Source organism: Hemiscyllium ocellatum, chromosome 29, assembly GCF_020745735.1.
Source record: "Hemiscyllium ocellatum isolate sHemOce1 chromosome 29, sHemOce1.pat.X.cur, whole genome shotgun sequence".
NCBI lineage: Eukaryota > Metazoa > Chordata > Chondrichthyes > Orectolobiformes > Hemiscylliidae > Hemiscyllium > Hemiscyllium ocellatum.
This window is the reverse complement of record NC_083429.1, coordinates 19,195,703-19,219,925: the sequence shown is the minus strand read 5'-3', so window position 1 is coordinate 19,219,925 and position 24,223 is coordinate 19,195,703.

Sequence of the window (24,223 nt, the reverse complement as noted above, 5' to 3'; positions counted from 1 at the left end):
TTATTCATTTTCCACCACCAGAAAGAAAGGAAACACCAGGATGGCCAGTGACAAGCAATGCCCTTCTCATCAGAGAGCAATGCTGTGTAATCAAAAAAGGGGGAGGGTAGGGATTAAATCAAAATAGAGTTGGAGGGGGAAATAAAGCACTCCATTATATCTAGCTTGTTTGATGCATTTGATTATTTGGGACACTGATTGTTAATGCGGTGAGCAGTAGTGTTAACATTGTATTTAACAAGCTTTAATCCCCCTTAAATGGCAACTTTCTGATAACTCACAAGAAATTCACCTCATGCTTGTCAAGTCTTATCCCCAGGTGTTGATAGCAAAGAAGATACATTCATAACAAAGTTAAAAAAGAGAATATCAACATACAAATCCTTACAACAAATGCCAACAATAGATAATAAGAGCAGAAGAAAGTCCTGGTTGGTGCACAATTTGGAAAATCCTTTATTATTGCCACCACAATAGAGATCACAGTATGTGTGCCATCACAGCATATCAATTGCTCCAAATACACTGGAACACAGAACCATTTTATGGTGAAAAGAATGCAGATTGTGAAAGCAAATGTTTGAAATGAATAATGATTCCTTGTTTCCTCATGTTTTTTTTTAGTTAGTTGACTCTGCTACATGTCTGTCTGACCCTATTTATCCTGTCTATTAGTAATGTCTTTGACTCACTTGCTCTTGGCTCCTTGCAGATGTCTTTTAGCACCAGCCTCTTTGTCCTTATTTGTTCAAGTCTCATTGTTTTCTAATTCTAAGGCCTTGACTCTGTGCCTCTGCTCTATTCTTCAGGTGGCTGCTTGCTTATGGGCTCTTTGTTCAGTTTTCTATTCATCATTTTCTATTGGTTAACCTTAAATATTGAACATAATCTAAGTATCATTACTAAAAGAACTTCAAGGTTAGGAAGATAAAGGATATTCATTCCTTTGCTGTGAATCAAGGTTTGCTAGCAAAACCAACTTAGGAAATGGAAATATTTCAAATAGTGACAATCTGAAGACTTTTCAACCAAAACCCAGCAAACCATTATCCCTGTGAAATAGTGGGGCAAACATCTGTTTTTCCTAATTTTGGGCGTGGTACTTAAAAAAATATCAAATGCAAGTTCTGAGAATCTTAAACAAGGATCGGCCACCAAATTGGTGTAAGCTGAGGAATGTTAGTTGTTTCATTATCCTCGGTACAGTGGGCCGGTAAAGCTGCATTCCACTAGAACCATTTTCACTTTGGTCCCAGACCCATGTGATCTGACATCAACTGACATCACAGATAGTTCAAGTAATTAGAATGTCCACCCCATATACTGCATCGCCCTCAAGTGCCCTCATTACATGAAAAAAAAACCTGTAAACTGATTACAGCATAATCTTATTCCTACATTGCACTCTCCAACCCCTGCACTGTTTCCTGCCAACATCATCCCGAGTCTCTTTCATCAGAGACATTAATCTTCAGCAGTACTTTCAGCTCAATTTGAGGAAGTGAGTACGTCCTTAACTTCTCTGTGGAAGGAAAACAGTGGCCAGCTTGGAATGCCACCTTCTCACGAAGCTGGCTCCTGGCCTGGGACACTTCCCCTGACATGAATGCAAAGGCTGTGAAGACTGAGAAAGTCAACAAGCTGAAACTTCCATTCTCTTTTACTCCAGTGTTTCCTTTGTACACTGGAGGGAGGCTAAAACAGTGATTTGAAAGAATGCGGCACTTCCGCCTTCCATGAAGAACTTGCCAGTTGTATCATCCACTTATGCCTCAAACTTCAATTCTCCTGCTCTTTGGATGCTGCCTGACCTGCTGCGCTTTTCCAGCAACACATTTTCAGCTCTGATCTCCAGCATCTGCAGTCCTCACTTTCTCCTTGCAAATTTACTAACCCGTCCTTCTATGTCCTCATCTAGGTCATTTAGCAGTGGACCCAAAACAGATCCTTGTGGTACACCACAGATAACTGAACTCCAGGATGAATATTTCCCACCAACTACCACCCTCTGTCTTCTTTCAGCTAGCCAATTTCTGATCTAAACCGCTAAATCACCCGCAATCCCATTCCTCTGTATTTTGTGCAACAGCTTGCTGTGGAGAAACTTATCAAACACCTTACTTAGAATCCAAATACTGGGGAACCTGGACTATCCGAACGAGATGGGTGGGCACTATTTTGTTTGCATAATTGATTATACAGTTAATTGACTCAATGCCTTACCTCTGGGGCTTGGGGTGTGGGCGGGAGTCCACTCCCATTCAGGAGACTAGGCAGCAGCACAGCGGACATGGGTCCCCACCCTTGCACACCCCCCACCCCATCCAACACCAACCCCGTCTGCCCCGACCCCATCCAACACCACCCCCGCCCGCCCACACCCCTGTCCAACACCACCCCCGCCTGCACACACCCCTGACCAACACCAACCCCGCCTGCTCCCAACCCTGCCCAACACCATCCCTGCCCGCCCACACCCCTGTCCAACACAACCCCCGCCCGCACCCACCACCGTCCAACACAGCCGCCGCCCGCACCCACCACCGTCCAACACCACCCCCGCCTGCCCCTCACCCCGTCAAACACCACCTCTGCACCCCCACCCCCTTTCAACACCAACCCCGCCTGCCCTCACCACCGTCCAACACCACCCCCGCCCCCACCCCGTCAAACACCACCCCCGCCCACCCCCACCATGTCCAACATCACCGATGCACCTCACCACCATCCAACACCATCCCTGCCCACCCCCACCCCTGTTCAACACCACCCCACCCGCCCCCACCCCATCCACCCGCACTCCCGTCCACCCGCACCCTCGTCCAACGCCACCCCGTCCGCCCCCACCGCCATCCATAATCACCCCCAACGCCCCCACCCCATCCAATACCACACCAACCCCCATCCAACACCATCCCTGCCCACCCCCACCCCATCCAACACCACCCTCGCCCACCCCCACCCCCATCCAATACCACGCCTGCCCGTCCCCACCCCCATTCATCACCACCCCGTTCAACACCATCCCTGTTCAACACCACCCCAATGCCCGCCCCCACCCCTTCTCCAACACCACCCCGCCCACCTCCATCCCCTCCAACACCCCCGCCATCCCCACCCCTGTCCAACACCACCCCCACCCATTCCCCACCACCACCCCATCCAACACCACCCTCGCTCACCCCACCCCATCTAACACTACCCCACGCTCACACCCACACCGTCCAACACCACCCCACGCTCACACCCACACCGTCCAACACCACCCCCCGCCAGCACCAAACCCCGTCCAATGCCTTCTTCCGTCCCCACGTCTGCTCGCCCCCATCCCTATCCAACACCATCCCCCACCCACCCTGACCCGTCCCCACCTCCCGTCCAACACCACTCCTGCCTGTCTCCACCCTGTTCAACACCACCCCCGGCCGCCCCCACCCTCACCCAACATCACCCCCGCCTGCCCCCACACCCATCCAACACTACTCCCCATCCATCACCACCCCCACCCCCACCCCCGTTCAACATCACCCCTGCCCACCCCCACCCCCCATCCAACACCACCCCACCTGTCCCCCCCTTGCCCAACACCACCCCTGCCCGTCCACACCTCCCATCCAACACCCCCCTCCACCACCCCATCCAACATCACCCCCACCCTCACCCTGTCCAACATCGCCCACTCGCGCCCGCTCCCCAACCCTGTCCAACAATGCCCCTGTCCACCCCAACCCCTGCCCCCGCCCACTGCCCAACCCCGCCCAACACAGCACCCTATCTGCCCCCTCAAACCCATCCAAAACCGCCTCCTTGCACATCCCCCGCCCATGCCCACCCACCCCCGAACCCATCCAACATTACCCCTGTCCGCCTCCACCCCGCCCCTTTCCCCAACTCTTAAACACATCCAACAGCATCCCCTCCCTCCAACCCTGTCCAACACCACCTCCCCTCCCACCCCGCCCATGCCCCCGTCCACTCCCAACCCCATCCAACACTTCCCTGTTCCAGGCAAAGTGTGGGGGGATAGAGAGAGGGCAGCAAGTCATTTGGAGACGGTGCCTTGGTTCCCATAAGTCCAGGACTCTAGACATCATTTCAGTAAGCCAAATTCACTTTTAATCAATGTAAACAAAATACATTATCAGTGTTGGAAACATGTCTTTGATGTAATGTTTCAATTGGGACCTTGAGATCTCCTTCAGATAATCTGATATTCAGATAATTGATACTTGGATAATCGAGGTCCTTCTGTACACCGCATCAACTGCTTTACCCTTGTCCGTTTGTTTGGTCACCATCTCAAAGAAATCAACAAGGTTTGTGAGGCATAACTGTGGTAGAATTGTTGGATTCATGGCAGCCATTTTGCCACATATTAAAAGCCTGGAAACCATTTTGAATCTCATCTTCGTTTCTGCTTGCTAGAAGTCTGTGTTTCCCTTGCCCAGCTAAGACGTTCGGTCTTGCAGCTATACTGATACCTGATAAACAAATTACTTCCTTGTACGGGGCTATTCTTCTCTTTGCAAGGATCTATTTTATACTAACACCTACTTATCAGCTACTAAGCGATACTGTCCAGACGCTATGTGACTGAAGCTAATGGCTGGGCAAGGTGTCTCGCTTGCTCATTAACCTGCAATTAACAGTTTGGTAATTGTTAAATGAGTGTAACCTCTATGATCATGCAACTAGGGGTGGTGTGGTGGCTCAGTGGTTAGCTCTGCTGCCTCACAGTGCTGGTGACCTGGGTTCAGTTCCACCCTTGGGACAGACTGTCTGTGTGGAGTTTACACATTCTCCCATTGTCTGAGTGGGTTTCCTCCCACAGTCCAAAGATGTGCAGGTTACATAGGTTAGCCATGGGAATAGAGTAGGGGGATGGGTCTGGGTGGAATACAAATGGCGTGCTTTCGCACTGTCAGGACTCTATGATTCTACCTGGTTTCTACCAAAACAGCTGTTGAAAATAAAGGAGTATAATCATGCAATTCTCTGTATCCCATCAGTGTGACTTGTGACCATTCAATCAACTTGTCTCTCCCTGTGAGCTCACGAATAAACCAGTCAATACTCTAGGCTTGTGTGTGGTGCGTTACTTCTAAATTGGACCACTACAAGTGAGTCACCCAATGCATAATTTATTTCCATCCTCAACAGTGGGTGTAGCTGGCAGGACCTCTACTTGATGAGGTTTCCCTGAACCTGTTGAATTTTGTCCCCTATCCTGTTGAGTGCCTCTCTGAGTTGTCAGATATTGCGACAAGATTGGAGAGGAAAAGTGACCACTGTGGGTGGGGAACCTTTAGCCATGAGCTGGAGTGAGTGGGATTGGGCTGTGGCGATAGAGCCTAGCTTTAGTTCAGTGATCCCTAATGATCTGATAGAGGTTGAGTTTTATTTTGGCGAACCTTGAGCCATGAGTCAGTTGGGCTGTGGCTACAGAGGTTACGTTTTGGAGTTGCTTCCACCAGCAGTTTGTGGCCATTCCTCCTCTGAGCCAAGAAGCATGAGATGGGAGCTGGGTTCCCTTGTAGCTACAATCACTGAGGCAAGATTGGGTTGAAGGAGACCACGCTGGACTTTGTCACTAATTTGGCTGTGTCCACATTGACAGATTGACTGGGATCCCAATATTTGTTGTCTGTCTCAGCAACTCTGTTGTCCAGCTTGGCTTGCTTCGCTTTGTTGCTGTTATTTTGTTTATTTGCTCTGTTTGATTGACATACAGATCAATGGGATCACAACTCTCAAAGATCACCGGTGACGGGCTGCCTCCGGGGATCAGCTTACCTCATCCTGCTGAGAAGGGTGGCCCACAACCTTTTGCTGCCTCAAAAAAGACACAATAGTGTCACAGTAAATACGTGAAGTATAGGAGTGAGGTAGGAGAACCGCTGGTACCTCCAGGTTCACCAGCTGACATTGTTTGAAGGGAGACGAGTGACAGTCATTATGTTATCCCTTTGTATGGATGGTCCCATGGAAATTAACCTTACACAGGTTCATTCAAATTAAACAAGATTGATTACTGGTTAGTTAACATTGAGGCAGGGTGTGGATAACAGTTACATGCTCCAATGCCTAAAAAACTTTAACGAAATTTCAAAAGGACACCAGCCCCGCAACGCTAAGGATCACCATCAATCCTCTGGAAATCCTCCCTCTCCTGTCCCTGTTCTGACTCCACCCCAGCCCTATTCTCATCAATACCCTAAAATCCCTATTTTGCTTCCCAAACCTGAACATCTAATGGATGAGATTGTTGCTTTCGGAGGAAGAGCCAGTCCTGCAGCTGGTCGTGCCTCTGCACCGCCTCTCAAACATCGCCCCCATGAGGCTGGTGCAGCTACAACAGCACCTCTGCCAGTATCTGTTTCACTGCAGCCAGTGCCTGACTCTACTACCTCTGGCTACCACTACGATACCTGGTTAAATTGGCCACAGCAACATGCTGACTCCAAGAGAGGTGCCCCTTGGAAGCTGATCGTCATCTCATGCCACAGTCACCCAGAGTTATGATTGGAGATACTCCGCTTGACAAACCCTGGACTCATGCTGATTTAGGATGCCCCAGATCCCATTAAGCCCCCTGTTTCCTTCTACAATTGACTTTTACAGATTTGTGGCATTTACAATTGCCTTCCACAGGATGTTCAAACTTTACTTCAACTGGCTTCTGGTTCCCTGGGGCTACTGTTAAGGGCTCCATTGATTTTTTTTCCTCCACACACTGGGCCACTCCTGACGAGTGCTCTGACTGGCTGGATAGACATGTTAAGGATGCCATCATGAATACTGTTAGACTGAAGAGTGACTTTAGTGACGCCACTCACTGCTTGCCGAAGGCCATTGAAACTGTCCCTGATTTTCTTGCTCATTTCAGAGACACATGAGAGCATTCTGCAGACATTCCTAGAGAGGACAATGGGAAACACGCTGTCCAGACCCTTATCAACTGCCTCTTGCCTCATCATGTTCAGGTTTGCAAACCCCAGAACCTGACCTGGCAGATTACCACTTAGCAAGGTACGTTCACACCCTTTAATAACATGGACAGATATGGTCTTTTTGGCACTAAGCGCAACAACGAAGCTTATCCGCGTTTTAGAAAGCACACCACATCAGTCATAAGGTTAATTTCGACCGGATAGGAAATTTGCCAAAAGCTGATCTTGCGGTCAGTTTGGCCACCGAGAGTGTAACTGCCCACACGGCTGCTCCATTGCGACTCGCTCTTTCACAGATACCATCTGCACTACAGCACCGACGCCAACTGTATGACCCTTCTTCCCATTCCCCTAATGCTTAGGGCTGTCATGGGGTGGGGAGAATAAGCAGGTTGCCTCAATATGCCTCTCCCGATCCCCATCTGAAAACCTCATGATGACAGTGGAAATGGGGTGGGGTGGGGTGGGCGGAGTGTGCTGTTCCAGTTTTGGTGAATTCCGGGGTCACTCACTCTTCTGCACCTCTCTCTGTGGATCTACCACTCAGTCCATATTTGTCCGTTCTGTGGGTGTCTCTGGTATACCCATGGTTGACTCCCTCTCTGATACTATCCCTAATACCATTGGACCTGTCACCGTTCCTGACTCGACTATCATTACCACCTCCTGTCCAGTTACTTTACTGGGCCGTGAGACCCTCTGTAAATTAATTGCTTCCATCCACTGTTTCCCTCAGAGATTCCTGAATTGCACTACGCTATGCTGCACTCTGCATTGACTGACCCGCCACAGCCATGACCTGCGGCTGCCCTCTGCACCTGGCACTGTGCCACTGACCCCATTGGCTCGCTCATCGATTCCCTCATGACAGTTGCGTGGGGCCCATTCGTCCCCTTGCACCACTTTTCTGTGCTGGGTCCTGTTTTCTGATTGTCCCCTTCATGATTTCCATTGCACGGTTGTTCACCTCTACGCTCCCGACTGGTCATTTTCTCCACTTGCAGATTCGGACTTGAATACAGAGACTGGTAGGACCCTTACAGGTCTTTGCTATGTTGGACACCAGATACTCTCTGCTGAAGTCTCACTACCATCTCAGCTGTCTCAGCGTTTTGTCCCCAATGCAATGCTTTATACCCATTGTCCTTTAAACCCCCGGATACCCAGTGATTTAGCCTCCATGCATGCTTGTCTCCATGAGCTTCCCTGTTCATTCGAGCTCCTTACCCTTGACTTCATTGTTGTTACACGCTGCAATGTTTGATCCGAAAGAATTCTGTGTGCGTTTTCCTGCTCTCACCATTACCGCTACTTTTACTAATCAGGACCCGTTGGCATCTTCCTATGATCACCTGCAGCTCCTGGAGGGCTTGCCGCCCACGCTTTGGGTGCGCCACCTTAACCATGCCAAGGTTGATCCTTTCTGCCCCACCACATATTGTCACCTTAAAGGCTGGTGCTCGTCTGCCATCAATCTGCCAGTACGCATTAACACCCGCTTCTACAGAAGGGTTACAATCAGTCATTACTTCCCTCCTACAGCAGGGCCCTCGCGGAGCCCATGCAACACTCCCAGCTTGCCGGTTCCAAAGCCTGGAAAACCGTTCAGGTGGAGATTTGTGCAGGATGTATATACTGTGAACACCATTTTTGTTCCCTGTTTCCCTCTGGTGCCTGATACTAATGCTATTCTTACCAATGTCCCTGCCTCCACTGCTTGTTCTTTCAGTGATTGATCTCTGCTCTGCCTTTATCTCTATTAAATTGTCCCCTGAAAGTCAATGCCTTTTTACCTTCACTTTTAGTAGCCATCTATATGCATGGACATGACTTCCCCATGGGTATACAAAGAGCCCCACTGTCTATGGTTCCACAGTTCAGCGGACACTTGAAACCCTCCACGTGCCTTGAAACAATGTCCTCGTACGGTATGCTGATGACGTACTTGTCACCTCCACCTCAGCTGATCCCTGCAAACAAGGTACTGTTGCCCTGCTTCAGTGCCCGTCATTGGATGGCTACAAAGCCTTTGTTGACAAGATGGAGCTCTGTCAGCCTAAAGCACATTACTTGGGTTTCATTCTCTCACGGGGTACCACAGCCCTGGCCGTCTCACTGCTATTACCAGTCTGCCTCCCCTGCTACGCACTGAACTAATTAAAGGAAACCTTCAAGTCCATCAATAATGCCCTTACTGGCAAAATATTCACTAAAGAGGAGGAAAACAACAACAAACTGCCATTCCTAGATGTCGCAGAATACCAAACAGCCAATGGGGAATTCAAACCAGCGTCTAAAGGAAAACAACACATACGGACTAAATACTGAACTACAGAAGCAATCATCCTAACACCTCCAAATGAAGGTGCATTAGGACATTATTTCAATGAGCCACCGCACACTACTGCACAGAGGAACTATGGAGAGCAGAGGAAAGTCACCTATACATTGTATTCAAAAAGGACAGATACCCAATGAACACAGATTTCTCAGCAACAAATCCAAAGAAGCAGACAAAACACATCCAGAAACCTGAACCACTCTCCCCTTCATCAAAGACATCTTGGAAATGACTGCCAAACTACTCAGACCCCTTGGCATCATGGTAGCCCACAAACCCACCAACATACTAAAACAGCAGCTAATGAACTTGAAAGACCCTACACAGACAACAAACAAAACTAATGTCATTTACAAAATACCTTGCAAGAACTGTAACAAATGCTACATTGGACAAACAGGCAGAAAACTAGCTGCCAGAATATATCAACATCTACAAGTCACAAAAAGACATGACCCAATCTCACTTTTATCCTTACATACAAATCAGGAAGGGCAACATATCCATCCTAGGACAAGCCAAACAGAGACATGCATGAGAATTCCTGGGAGCATGGCATTCCAATCAAAACTCTATTAACAAACACATTGACTTGGATCCAATTGCCATCAGTTGAGAAAAAGAACAGGAAATGACATCACCACAGGAAATGGCATCACCACAGGAAATGGCATTTCCACAGGCCACCAACCTAAACACATAAATAAAATCGGGCCATACCACCAGTACTTTATCCGGAGGCTCACTGATGATGTTACCTAGTATGGTGACGAAACATGCAGCTTAGCGAGAAAACCTACATCCAGAACCTCAACCTGAGCTACAAATCTTCTCAAAACTCGCTAACTGAACTAACCCCTTTCCTGGGGGTCGTGAACTACTGTCGGTATTGGATTCCTGACCTTCATGTGATCGGTGCATTTCTCAGGGAGGCATCTTCACCAAAACAACCGACAACAGCACAGTGGACACCTGAAATGATGCGTGCTTTTGAGGAATTAAAATCAAGACTGAGCTCTGCACCTGCCATGAATACTCTGGATTACTCACAGCCATTCCAGCTTTATGTTACTGAGAAGGAAGCATGTGCTTCAGGTATTATGATACAAATGCACGGAGATTTCCAGTACCCTGTAGCCTTTTATTCTGTACAGTTACCACCTATTGTAAGGGAAATGCTGACATGTTTGCGAGCCGTGGTGGCTGCCTCAGGGATGGTTGAAAATTCTATCACTCTTGTCCTGGATCACCTGGGTCCTCCTTTCGACCATCTGATCATCAAGCACGAGCTGGTTATGCTGTATGTATGCCCTCTGAAGTCCTTGAGTCTGCTGTGCTCCCTAACAGTACTTCCACACAGGCAGCTGAATTGCTTGCTCTCACCAGGGCTTGCATCCTAACCACTAACAAATCTGTCAATATTTATACAGACTCTGACTACACTTTTGGAGTAATTCATTATTTTGGCATCCCCTGAAAGCATAGAGGCTTCATTACTTCTTCAGGATGAAACATTTACAACATGACCAGCTTATTAAAAATCTTTTGAAAGTCATCTGCTGTAGTGGGCAACAAGTATACTGCCCATATGCTGGGCATCCTGTCACCTGTGTTAATGCTGTGCTGACAGGGAGGCCTTTATGGTTGCTCCAAATCCTACTGCACAAGTTTCTCATACCACTAAGATATGACAATTTCCCATCATTCCTGACCTAATTGAGGGCATCCTTGTGGTTCAGCAATCAACGCCCCAATCTGAGAAGGATCGGTGTATCTGTTTGGGCACCATAGAGTCCTTCTCACTGCTTCTTAGAGAATCCCAGGATAAGTCCCATCCGGCCCAGGGGACTTATCTATTTTCACACTCCAGAATTGCTAACACCTCCTCCTTGTGAACCTCAGTCCTTTCTAGTCTAGAAGTCTGGATCTCAGTATTCTCCTCAACAACATTGCCTTTTTCCAATGTGAATAGTGATGAAAAATATTCATTTAGTGCTTCCCCTATCTCCTCTGACTCCACGCACAACTTCCTACTGCTATCCTCAATTGGCCCCCATCTTAATCTAGCCATTCTTTTATTCCTGACATACCTATAGAAAGCTTTAGGGTTTTCCTTGATCCTAACTGCCAATGACTTCTCATGTCCCCTCCTGGCTCTTCTTAGCTCTCTCTTTTGGTCTGTCCTAGCTAACATGTAGCTGCCAAGTACCCTAACTGAGCCTTCATGTCTCATCCTAACATAAGCCTGCTTCCTCCTCTTGACAAGAGATTCAATTTCCTTAGTAAACCACTGCTCCCTCACTCGACCACTTCCTTCCTGCCTGACAGGTACATACTTATCAAAGACACAAGTAGCTGTTCCTGGAATAAGTTCCACATTTCAATTGTGCCCATCCCCTGCAGTTTCGGGCCCTATACAATGCATCCTAAATCTTGTCTAATTGCATCATAATTGCCTTTCCCCCAGCAATAACTCTTATCCAGCATTATACACCTATCCCTTTCCATCGCTAAAGTAAACATGACTGAATTGTGGTCACTATCACCAAAATGCTCACCTCCCTCCAAATCTAACACCTGGCCTGCACTTCTGAGATGATAAAAAAAGCTACTCAATACCCTATCCATCAATGCATGAACAAGGTTAAGAAAAGAATAAAGAATCTTCTGAAGACAATTTTGAAAGTGAAATGATGATTTCCCTGCTGTTCCTAGGGTAAGAATTTCTCCTCCTGTGAGCAGTGTTCCTTCTTCCACAAGCTGTTCAGCCTAAGGCTATTTCACTTCAGACTGCGTTATCTGGGGAATTCTCATCAGCATCAAGAAGAAAATAGACTGAAGTGCTCGAGGAATTAAACCCTTTTGGATGCTTACATTGAGATTAGAATCAATAGATTTGCTTGAAAACTCAGAAGATTTCAAACAATTGTCAAATAGTTCAGCTTCAACAGCTATGCTGTTAACAAGATCATCGTTATTCTGGTCCAGAAAGAGGCCGGACCATCGATCGTACCTTTACCTGTTCTGTTTATTGGGCAACTTTATTCTCTCCTGCCAATATGTTGCCTTTTCCTGATATCTCTCTATCCTATCACTATCCAAAATGCATCCAATGCTCTCTTGCATGCCTCACTTGTTTCCAGACAGTGATATCCATGCATGGACAACTTGCTGATTGAAGAAGGTTTTTTTTTTCTCATATTGTCCTTGCTCTGTTTATCTGTTAAACCTATGCCATCTTATTCTTGTTCCTTTTACAAATAAAAACTGCTTCTCCCTATCTACTTTTCCAGACCACTTATGATTTTGCAAATCTCAATCAAATCCCCTCTCAGCCTTCTTCTCTCTACTCGTTAGTCCCATCCTAAGTTGTCCTAGCAGCATATGGTACTTCTTTTGGTACTTGCTCAGTGACTGTGATTCACTTTTGATCTCTTTCAATTCAGTACAGCTTTTGACCATACCTCTAAAGCAAAACATTAACTTCCTTTTATCAAACCATTTCTAATATTTCTTGTGCCGTGTAGCTGCTAACAAATGGGGTTTTGTTCTTCAGTCTCTTTTTGGTAGTCAGGCTTTTCAAAATCTTGCTTAATTTTAGTATTTTCAAGTTAGATGTAATGCTCAGTATTAAGCTGTTTCAGGTACACCTCATCTTGAGAAGCTCTGTCGTTTCAACTTCTCCTCCTTTATGGAAAGAAAAATTGATGTATTCCACAGCTTGGAACTCAAACACAGATTCCAGCTTACATTTCCACTGATTATAAACCTTCTCATTTTTAATATCCAGTTCAGACTGAACAGTCTTTTTTTCTTGTGTAGTTTTTGGCTGTCACTTGCAATGGCTGATTTGTTGTTTGTTGGGATATTTCAGAAGTTCCAATTTTTTTTATGTAATACATTCATTTTTATTCAAGTTCATTATTCATTGTTGTAAGCTTTTCTGTCATTTGGTTTATTCCTGAAATCTGGGAGAGGTATTGTCCACACTACCAGAACCTTCGGATCTCAGGCCGCCTTCACATAAAGGAAAGGATCTGTGTGAGAGTGTAGCTGCTGCTCCATTGTTCAGTAGAATGAACAGACAATTTTGTCTCCTTGTCAGCACCTTCAGCAACACATTCATTTCTTCAAAACAGTCAAGAGACCTGTAATCAAGGACATCATTTAAACCCTCTTATAAGAATAAAACAATATTCAGGACTTCTTTGTTGAACATATGAGAATGAGATTCCCTACAGTGTGGAAACAGGCCCTTCAGCCCAACAAATCCACCTCAGCTCTCTGAAGAGCAACCTACCCAAACCCATTCCCCTCCTCTATATTTACCCCTCACTAATAACCTCTACTTTGGGCAATTTAGCATGGCCAATTCACCTAACCTACACATCTTTGGATTATGGGAAGAAACCAGAGCAAACCCACACAGACATGGTGAGAATGTGCAAACTTCACACAGACAGTCACGTGAGGCTAGAATCAGACCCGGATCCCTGGTGCCGTGAGGCAGCAATGCTAACCACTGAGCCACCATGCCGTTGTGATATTGAGATCATCAATAACATCTCCACTGTCTTCTAGCCTTTCCTGAAAGAACAAGTTAAGATCGGAAATGGCGTATTGTGGCTGGTTACCTTCACACTCTTGCCTATAACCTCTCTTGATAAGAAATGAATGGTCTGTGGTCCAAGAGATGGAAATTCTGCAATGAAGACTGATTCTCCATGTACTGAGTTAACTTCAGCTTCTTCTGCACTTTCTAAATACAGAAGGTACTGAAGGTTACCGACAACATAGGAAGGGAAAAGGTTAAAGTTCTGAAGGGAGATTACAGAGAGTTAGGCAGAAATTTAAAAAGGAGGTCCTCAAAGGTAGTAATATCTGGATTACTTCCAGTGCTACAGGCTAGTGAGGGCAGGAATAGGAGGATAGAGCAGATGAATGCATGACTGAGGAGCTAGTGTATGGGAGAAGGATTCACATTTTTGAATCATTGGAATCTCTTTTGGGGAAGAAGTGACATGTACAAGAAGGACAGATTGCACCTGAATTAGAAGGGGACTAATATACTGGCAGGGAAATTAGCTAGAACTGACCCAGGGAGATAGTGAGGAATGAGATTGATCTGAGACAGTACAGCTGAGAACAGAAGTGAGTCAAACAGTCAGGGCAGGCAGGGATAAGGTAGGACTAATAATTTAAACTGCATTTATTTCAATGCAAGGGGCCTAAAGGAAGGCAGATGAACTCAGGGCATGGTTGGGATATCATAACAATTACAGAAACATAGCTCAGGGATGGGCAGGACTGGCAACTTAATGTTCCAGGATACAAATGCTACAGGAAATATAGAAAGGGAGGCAAGAGAGGACTGGGAGTGGCATTTTTGATAAAGGATAGCATTACAGCTGTGCTGAGGGAGGATATTCCCGGAAAAACATCCAAGGAAGTTATTTGGGTGGAACTGAGAAATAAGAAAGGGATGATCACCTTATTAGGATTGTATTATTGAACCCCCAATAGTCAGAGGGAAATTGAGAAACAAACTTGTAAGGAGATCTCAACTATCTGTAAGAATAATAGGGTAGGGGATTTTAACTTTCCAAACATCGACTGGGACTGCCATAGTATTACAGGTTTAGATGAATTTCTTAAGTGTGTACAAGACAACTTTCTGATTCAGTATGTGGATGTACTTACTAGAGAAGGTGCAAAACTTGACCTACTCTTGGGAAATAAGGCAAGGCAGGTGACTGAGGTGTCAGTGGGGGAGCACTTTGGGGCCAGCGACCATAATTCTATTCGTTTTAAAATAATGATGGAAAAGGATAGACCAGATCTAAAAGTTGGAGTTCTAAATTGGAGAAAGGTCAATTTTGACGGCATTTTGCAAGAACTTTCGAAAGCTGATTGGAGGCAGATGTTCGCAGGTAAAGGGACAGCTGGAAAATGGGAAGCCTTCAGAAATGAGATAACAAGAATCCAGGGAAAGTATATTCCTGTCAGGGTGAAAAGGAAGGCTGGTAGGTATCGGGAATGCTGAATGACTAAAGGAATTGAGGGTTTGGTTAAGAAAAAGAAGGAAGCATATGTCAGGTATAGACAGGATAGATCGAGTGAATCCTTAGAAGAGTATAAAAGAAGTAGGAGTACACTTGAGAGGGAAATCAGGAGGGCAAAATGGGGACATGAGGTAGCTTTGCCAAATAGAATTAAAGAGAATCCAAAGGGTTTTTTACAAATATATTAAAGACAAAAGGGTAACAAGGGAGAGAATAGGTCCCCTCAAAGATCCTGAAGAAGGGTTTATGCCCGAAACGTCAATTCTCCTGCTCCTAGGATGTTTCCTGGCCTGCTGTGTTTTACCAGCACCACACTTTTCAACACTGTTCTCCAGCATCTGCAGTCCTCGCTTTCTCCCCTTCAAAGATCAGCAAGATAGCCTTTGTGTGGAGCCACAGAAAATGGGGGAGATACTAAATGAATATTTTGCATCAGTATTTACTGTGGAAAAGGATATGGAAGATATAGACTGTAGGGAAATAGATGGTGACATCTTTCAAAATGTCCAGATTACAGAGGAGGAAGTGCTGGATGTCTTGAAAAGGTTAAACATGGATAAATCCCCAGGACCTGATCAGGCATACCCGAAAACTCTGTGGGAAGCTAGAGAAGTGATTGCTGGGCCTCTAGCTGAGATATTTGTATCATCGATAGTCACAGGTGAAGTGCCGGAAGACTGGAGGTTGGCAAACGTGGTGCCACTGTTTAAGAAGGGCGGTAAAGACAAGCCAGGGAACTATAGACCAGTAAGCCTGATCTCAGTGGTGGGCAAGTTGTTGGAGGGAATCCTGAGGGACAGGATGTACATGTATTTGGAAAGGCAAGGAATGATTAGGGATAGGAGAAAGAGAGGACTGCAGATGCTGGAGATAGTCAACATGGCTTTATGCGCGGGAAATCATGTCTCACAAACTTGATTGAGTTTTTTGAAGAAGTAACAAGAAGATTGATGAGGCCAGAGCAGTAGATATGATCTATATGGACTTCAGTAAGGCATTCGACAAGGTTCCCTGTGGGAGACTGATTAGCAAGGTTAGATCTCATGGAATACAGGGAGAACTAGCCATTTGGATACATAACTAGCTCAAAGGTAGAAGACAGAGGGTGGTGGTGGAGGGTTGTTTTTCAGACTGGAGGCCTGCGACCAGTGGAGTGCCACAAGGATCGGTGCTGGGTCCTCTACTTTTTGTCATTTACATAAATGATTTGGATGCGGGCATAAGTTTGCAGATGGCACCAAAACTGGAGGTGTAGTGGACAGCGAAGAGGGTTACCTCAGATTACAACATCCTGATGGGCCAATGGGCTGAGAAGTGGCAGATGGAGTTTAATTCAGATAAATGCGAGGTGCTGCATTTTGGGAAAGCAAATCTTAGCAGGACTTATACACTTAATGGTAAGGTCCTAGGGAGTATTGCTGAACAAAGAGACCTTGGAGTGCAGGTTCATAGCTCCTTGAAAGTGAAGTCGCAGGTAGATAGGATAGTGAAGAAGGCCTTTGGTATGCTTTCCTTTATTGGTCAGAGTATTGAGTAAAGGAGTTGGGAGGACATGTTGTGGCTGTACAGGACATTAGTTAGTCCATTGTTGGAATATTGTATGCAATTCTGGTGTCCTTCCTATTGGAAAGATGTCATGAAACTTGAAAGTGTTCAGAAAAGATTTACAAGGATGTTGCCAGGATTGGAGGATTTGAGCTACAGGGAGAGGCTGAACAGGCTGGCGCTGTTTTCCCTGGAGCATCGGAGGCTGAGGGGTGACCTTGTAGAGGTTTACAAAATTATGAGGGGCATGGATAGGATAAATAGACAAAGTCTTTACCCTGGGGTGGGGGAGTTCAGAACTAGAGGTCATAGGTTTAGGGTGAGAGGGGAAAGATATAAAAGAGACCTAAGGGGAAACTTTTTCATGCTGAGGGTGGTACATGTATGGAATGAACTGCCAGAGTATGTGGTGGGGGCGGGTACATTGCAACATTTGAGAGTCATTTGGATGGGTATATGAATAGGAAGGCTTTGGAGGGATATGGGCTGGGTGCTGGCAGATGGGACTAGATTGGGTTGGGATATCTGTCGGCATGGATGGGTTGGACCATCCTATGACAAGACTGTTTCGGAACGGGACATAAAGTACTGGTGCTTTTTCTCTCTCATTGTACCTGTATATGTAAAATATTTGCCTGCCTTCACAGTCCAATTGGAAAGATTTCTACACCCTGAACTGGGATTGAAAGATGATTGGATAAATGCAGACTTCAACCTTGTTGTTGCATCTGAAAGAATGGATTCCTCCTTCTAATGTATCCAATTTGAACTTTGTTTTCATGTCATTAATTGTGATACCTGCATACCAAAAGAGTAAGAAGAATAAATCTTGTATATATGTTCTCTATGTTTGAACAGGTTCAGATGGGGGTGGTCTGTTTTTAAATGCTAGTCCGACAATTCGTAGAATCATAGAATCCCTATAGTGTGGAAGCAGGCCATTAGCCCATTGAGTCCATACCACCCTCCAATAAGCATCCCACCTACACCCACCCCCAATCTTGCATTTCCCATGTCTAATCCACAGATCCTGCACATCCCTGGACACTATAGACAGTTTAGCACAGCCAATCCACCAAACCTGTACATTTTTGGACTGTGGAAGAAAATCCATGCAGACACAGGGAAAATATGTAAGCGCCATGCAGACGGTCACTCGAGGGTTGAATCAAACTCAGGTACCTGGGGCTGTGAGCAGCTATGCTAACCACTGAGCCACAATGACACCCCACAGAGAGCAATCTTCGAGCCATGCTTCTTAAAGTGGCCTCGCTGGTTGCATACACAGTATTCAGTATTCATAGCTGAGGTCAAACCTTGAGTTGGTGAGATTATTTCCCACCAAAACACAAGTGAATGTGCCCTTGACCTTGCTGCTCTGCTTTGTTGTAGGTAATTGAGGACTCCTTCCATCTTGGTCCTTAATTGGTGTCTAATAGTGACAATTATCAAAGAAACTAACATTTACCTTCAACCTGAAAGTAACCTAAAGTAGACAGTCAAATTAGTAACTCTTGTCAACCAATGAACTTTCAGTTTACCTGCAATATCACCCTTTTTATTGTGCTGGAACTCCAATCCTGGGCTTCAGTTTATCCTTTAGTAAGAACTGACCATCTACAAGCCAAAAAAGCAAGCAAAAACCATCTCTTCTGCACTGAATTCGGATGCTGCCTCCAAATTCTCTGAACCACATCCTCACCTAGGCTGTGTCTCCCTCCAGATATCATCCCTCCTTCCTGACCTAGCGTACAGCTGTGTTCCCGTCAGGCATCGGACTTCCCCCGGAATAATGCCTGTTTGAACCATCGTAGTGGCTGACATTAGGACAAATCTACACCAAGTGCCTGGCCAATAAAAGACAAATTTTAAGGAGCATTTTAAAGAATGATTCAGAAGCTGAGTGACAGAGAGTTTGGGATAAAGGGATCGCATCTTGGGGCCCCAGGTATTGCATGTATCGATCCTTTCAGATATTGTACAATGATTAAGGCCAAAATTCTCAGACCATCCTTCATGAATGGACAAGACACAGGAATACAAGAATCAGATTAAGATGTCAGGTGCTGTTTGACTTCATTATGATGGAAAAGATATTGAGGAACACTTCTTCATAATTCCTAATTGTTATGTTACTTTATTGAGAGTAGCTGCCAGTTCAACTTTAGACATTTTGCAGTTAGTAGATACTGGAATCATAGTATTATATGAGATTGGGAAAGATCTTCTGTTTCTAGCTAAAGGGAAACTGGAAAAGGTGAGCAAAGAAGACACCTAGATTCCAAAAAGGTCTCAGCAACTTGGAGAACAGCAAACATGATTCATCTAAGACACATGAACAAGCAGGGAATAGAGGAATACAGACAGTATGCAAGCAGATAGAATTAGTTTAGAATAGCATCATGGTCAGCACAGATATGGTGGGCCAAAGGGGCTTTTCCTGTACTGTAGAGTCATAAAGTTATGGAGCACAGAAACAAACCCTCTGGTCCAACCAGTCCATGCCAGCCATAATCCTAAACCAAACTAGTCCCACCTGCCTCCTCCTGGCCCATATTCCTCCAAACCTTTCCGACTCACATATTTACACAAATGTCTTTTAAACATTGTAATTGTACTCACATCCACAATTTCCTCAGGAAGTTCATTCCAACTTGCGAACCACCCTCTGTGTGAAAAATTCACCCCTCCTCTCACCTTAAAAATATGGCCCCTAGTCTTCAAATCCCCCATCCAAGGAAAATGACAGTGACCATTGACCCTATATATACCCCGCAATCTTTTACAAACTTTTGTAAGGTTTGCCTCTCAACCTCCTACACTCCAGTGAAAAAAGTCCCAGCCTACCTAGACTTTCTTTATTAATCAAACCTTCTATACCTGGCAACAACCTGTTAATTCTCTTCTGTACCCTCTCCAGCCTAATAATATCTTTACTGAAATTAGGACTGCTCTATTTCCTATTCAAGAAATTAGGGAGTCAGAAAGAATGAATCTACAGGCATGTTAGCTTAACATCTACCATCAGTAAAATGCTAGAATGTGTCATTGTAGTGGTGTACTTAGAAAATCTCAATGGAATCAGGCAGATGCAACATGGTTTTGTGAAAGGAAATCATATTTGACTGACTTATTGATGTTCTTTGAGGAGGTAACAATTAACACAATAACAGGGGACCTATGGATGTGCTGTACTTAGATTTCCAGAAGGATTTTGACAAGTTGCCACGTCAAAGGTGACTGTGTAAATTAAGAGCTTAGGGTGTTGGGGGTAACATATAAGCATGGATGGAGGATTGGTTAGGAACGGGAAATAAAGAGTAGGCATAATTATAGAACATAGAACATATAATATTACAGCACAGTACAGGGCCTTTGACCCTCATGCTGCGCTGACCCGTGGAACCAATCTGAAGCCCATTTAACCTACACTATTCCATTTTCATCCATATGTTTATCAAATAACCATTTAAATGCCCTTAAAGTTGGCAAGTCTATTGCTGTTGTAGACAGTGTGTTCTGCACTACTACTCTCTGAGTAAAGAACCTATCCCTGACATCTGTCCTATATCTATCACCCCTCAATTTAAAGCTATGTCCCCTCGTGCTAGCTTCACCATCTGAGGAAAAAGGCTCTCACTGTCCACACTATGTAACCCCGTGATTATTTTGTATGTCTCAATTAAGTCACCTCACAACCTTTAAGATCATTTTCAGTTTAGCAAGAAGTGATAAATAGGATTAGTGATTAGTCCTCAACAGTTTACAATTTATATTAATGATTGGAATGGAAAGACCAACTATATATTGCTTAGTTTGCTGATGTCACAAAGATGAAGAGGAAGGTAGGTTGTGAAGAAGAAATAAGGAGGAAGAAATAAATTTTTTTTAGCAGAATTAAGTCTGCTAAGGGATATAACATTTGGCAGATAGACGATAATCTAGAAAATTCTAAATCTGTCCACTTTAGCAGGAAGAATTGAAAAGTAGTTTATTTTCTTAATAGAAAGAAGCATAGGGATCTGTGTGTCCTGCTACATAAGTCACAGAAAGTTGTTGTGTTGTTACAGCCGACAATTAAAAAGGCAAGTGGAATGTCACTGCTTATTACAAGGAGAATGGAAACAGAATGTACATATGTTTTACGACAATTATACAATGCATTGGTGTGATACATCTCGAGAGCTGGGTACAGTATTGGCTTCCTTATTGAAGAAGTTATACAAATACATTGGAAGCATTACAAAGTTCAAGCAAATGCTACCTGGGATGGGGGAAATACCTTATGAAAACAGCTTGGACAAATGTGCACTTGCAACACACAATGTTGGGTCGAGAGTTGAAAAATGGGATGCGAATAGTTAGGTGCTTGTTTTTGGCTGCAGAGATTGCCTGGGTCAAAAGTCTTTCTGGGCTGGAGACCTCTTTGACTCTATGACAGGCTTGGCCTGTTTGCATTGGCGTGGAGAAGAATAACCGTTTTGAGTGATATAAATCATGAGAGAGGGATGCTGAAAGCATATTTCCCGCGGGAAAAACTAGAAATAAGGAACACCAGTTCCATTAAAAGGTCTCTCACTTCAGGTGGAAATAAGGAGAGTTCTTCATTCAGAATATCACGAATCTTTGATGCTCATTTCCTCAGAGACCTATTGAATATTTTTAAGGTAAAGGTAGATAGATTCTTGCCTAACAAAGCGAAGAGGGATTTGAGGCTGGTTTAAGGGGCTAAAGGGGCCTATCACCTTCATCCCCTCCCCCACTCATCTATTGTATTCTATGCTACTTTCTCCCCACTCTCACCCTCCTCTCATTTATCTCTCCACCCTTCAGGTTCTCTGCCTGTATTCCTGATGAAGGGTTTTTGCCCGAAACGTCGATTTTACTGCTCCTCAGATGCTGCCTGAACTGCTGTGCTCTTCCAGCACCACTCTAATCTAGACTCTGGTTTCCAGCATCTGCAGTCATTGTTTTTACCTTAAGGGGCTAAATAGCCTACTCCTGCTTGCAAATTGTACGTTTGTACATCTACCAATTCAAGGCAATTGAATATTCAGTCTGAGTGGAAGGTGCTGTGTCTCATAGGTAGGAACGAATTGAAAGTAATCAATCTTTGCAATCATGAACAGAGACCATTGTGATAAACTCGACAAGTATAGATGACAGCTTCAATCCTCAGTAAAGGTCATTCAAGACGAAATGCAACAACTTCAATGTAATTAATAAGTTGTTAGCCTACAAGAAAAAGCACGTTGTTTCCAAATTGGGAAATGTTAATTTTCAAAGTTCAACATTGTTAATGTGGATAGATGGCAAATGGAGGCTGCAAAAGGAACTCATTAATAAAGCCTGGGAAGCAAAGAGAGGTTTTTGTTCAGCCAAAACTTACAAGAACAAATTATTAAACACCTGGAGACCTGAACTGCCTTCAGCAAATTTACCATTGAATCTGTGAACAAAATTGAACAACTCAAAACTCAACAGATCTTAGCACAATCTTACACCTCGGTGAGACAATGGAACTAAAAATCCAAGTGTCAGCAATCAAACAACAAGAGCAAGTCTTCTAGGCTGAAAATGAGAAGTTTACAGAAGATTTGTAAATATACCATGCACTCAGACAGCTTGCCAAAATGAAATAACAGAGAAACATTTCAATCGTGGAAAAAGCCACATTATGAACAAATTCAGTTTTCCCTGATCTCTGAATGTCTCGCAGGAGAAAACTTTCTGTTACAATTAACAAATAATGACCTATTACAAGTTTATAAAATCCTGAGGGGCATGGATAGGGTGAAGAGCCAAGGTCTTTTCCCCAGAGCAAGGAAGTCCAAAACTAGTGGGCATAGGTTTAAGGTGAGAGGGGAAAGATTTAAAGAGTCCTAAGAGGTTATGTTTTCACGCAGAGAATGAGCTATTGGAGGAAGCGGTGGAGGCTGGTACAATTACAACAATTAAAAAGCATCTGGATGGGTATACGAATAGGAAGTGTTTAGAGGGATATGAGCTAAATGCTGGCAAATGGAACTAGATCAATTTAGGAATCTAGGATTGGAAAAGTTGGAAACAGACAGCATATCTCTATGACTGTATGACTCTATTCTTTCAAAAACAAATAATGTAGTGAATAATAATCTTTGGTCTTTTATTAAGAATACCAGCAGAAGCTTTGCAGATCGGATAACCACACAAGCATTTGCCATTTATCTTTCTGAAGCAGTTCATTCTAGCGCCCACAATAATGCACTGTAATTTTCTTATGATGCCTGGACCTCACATTGTAGCAAGTATCAAAATGCCTCCAGCACTACCTTCATTCTTCTTATCTGTTTGGTTCATCCCTCTCTCCCTCTGCATATCCCTCTGAAGCAGATAGAAAGGAGAGTGACAATTTCAATTTTTCTTTATACAACATCAGCTGATAGTCCAACAAGTTTATTTGGAAGCACTAGCTTTCGGAGCACCGCTCCATCAGGTGGTTACTGTAACCCGGTGTTGTGTGATTTCTAACTTTGTCCACCCCAGTCCAACACTGGCATCTCTAAATCACTTTTTTCATGTTATCATAACGCTATGACCATTCAAGCCCTGGAGTTTTATCTGAATCAATTTTTCCTTGATTGGTCCTCACTGCTGCTACGTTCAGCTGGGACACAATTCAAAGCTTAGCCATTGTCAGAAACTGTCATTCAATCCACCAATGTGCTGGTCCTTCAAGAAAACAACATGAGAACTCCTATATCCCACTTCAGTTCAAAGAGAACTGAGAATGTTATTGGCGATTAGACCCTCGAGTACAAGAAACATACAGCTAGGGGAAGTATAGTAAAATGTCTTCAGTGTTCATGGTTAAATATTACTGGTTAAAACGTGCACTGTAAAAGAACTTAGGTTGGTGGAGGGTGGGGGTGGTTCACAATGTAATGTCGGTTAAAAGGACTTATAGCTTTAACTTGGGTACAAGCGTATGTTACAGTGATTTCAGATCATGTGGAAATCTAACCTGAGTCTGCAAAGTTCTATGTAAGATATCCTTATTCTCCATCCTCTATGTACAGTTATGCTCAATAAATCCAATTGCTGTTTGTTCACAAAAGTATAGATGTCATGTTACTGCAAACACCAGCTCACTGTAGACTGCTTTAATGTTAACTAAATTAGTGTACAATGATTTGCTGCACACTGCAACGATCCCGCAACAGAGACTAACATAACGGCAAACATTATCTGGTCATTTATGAATATTGTTTGTGGAATCTTGCTGTGCATGCATTAGCAACTCCATTTGCCTGTAGAACAACATCTAACTTTAGGTAATTTATTGG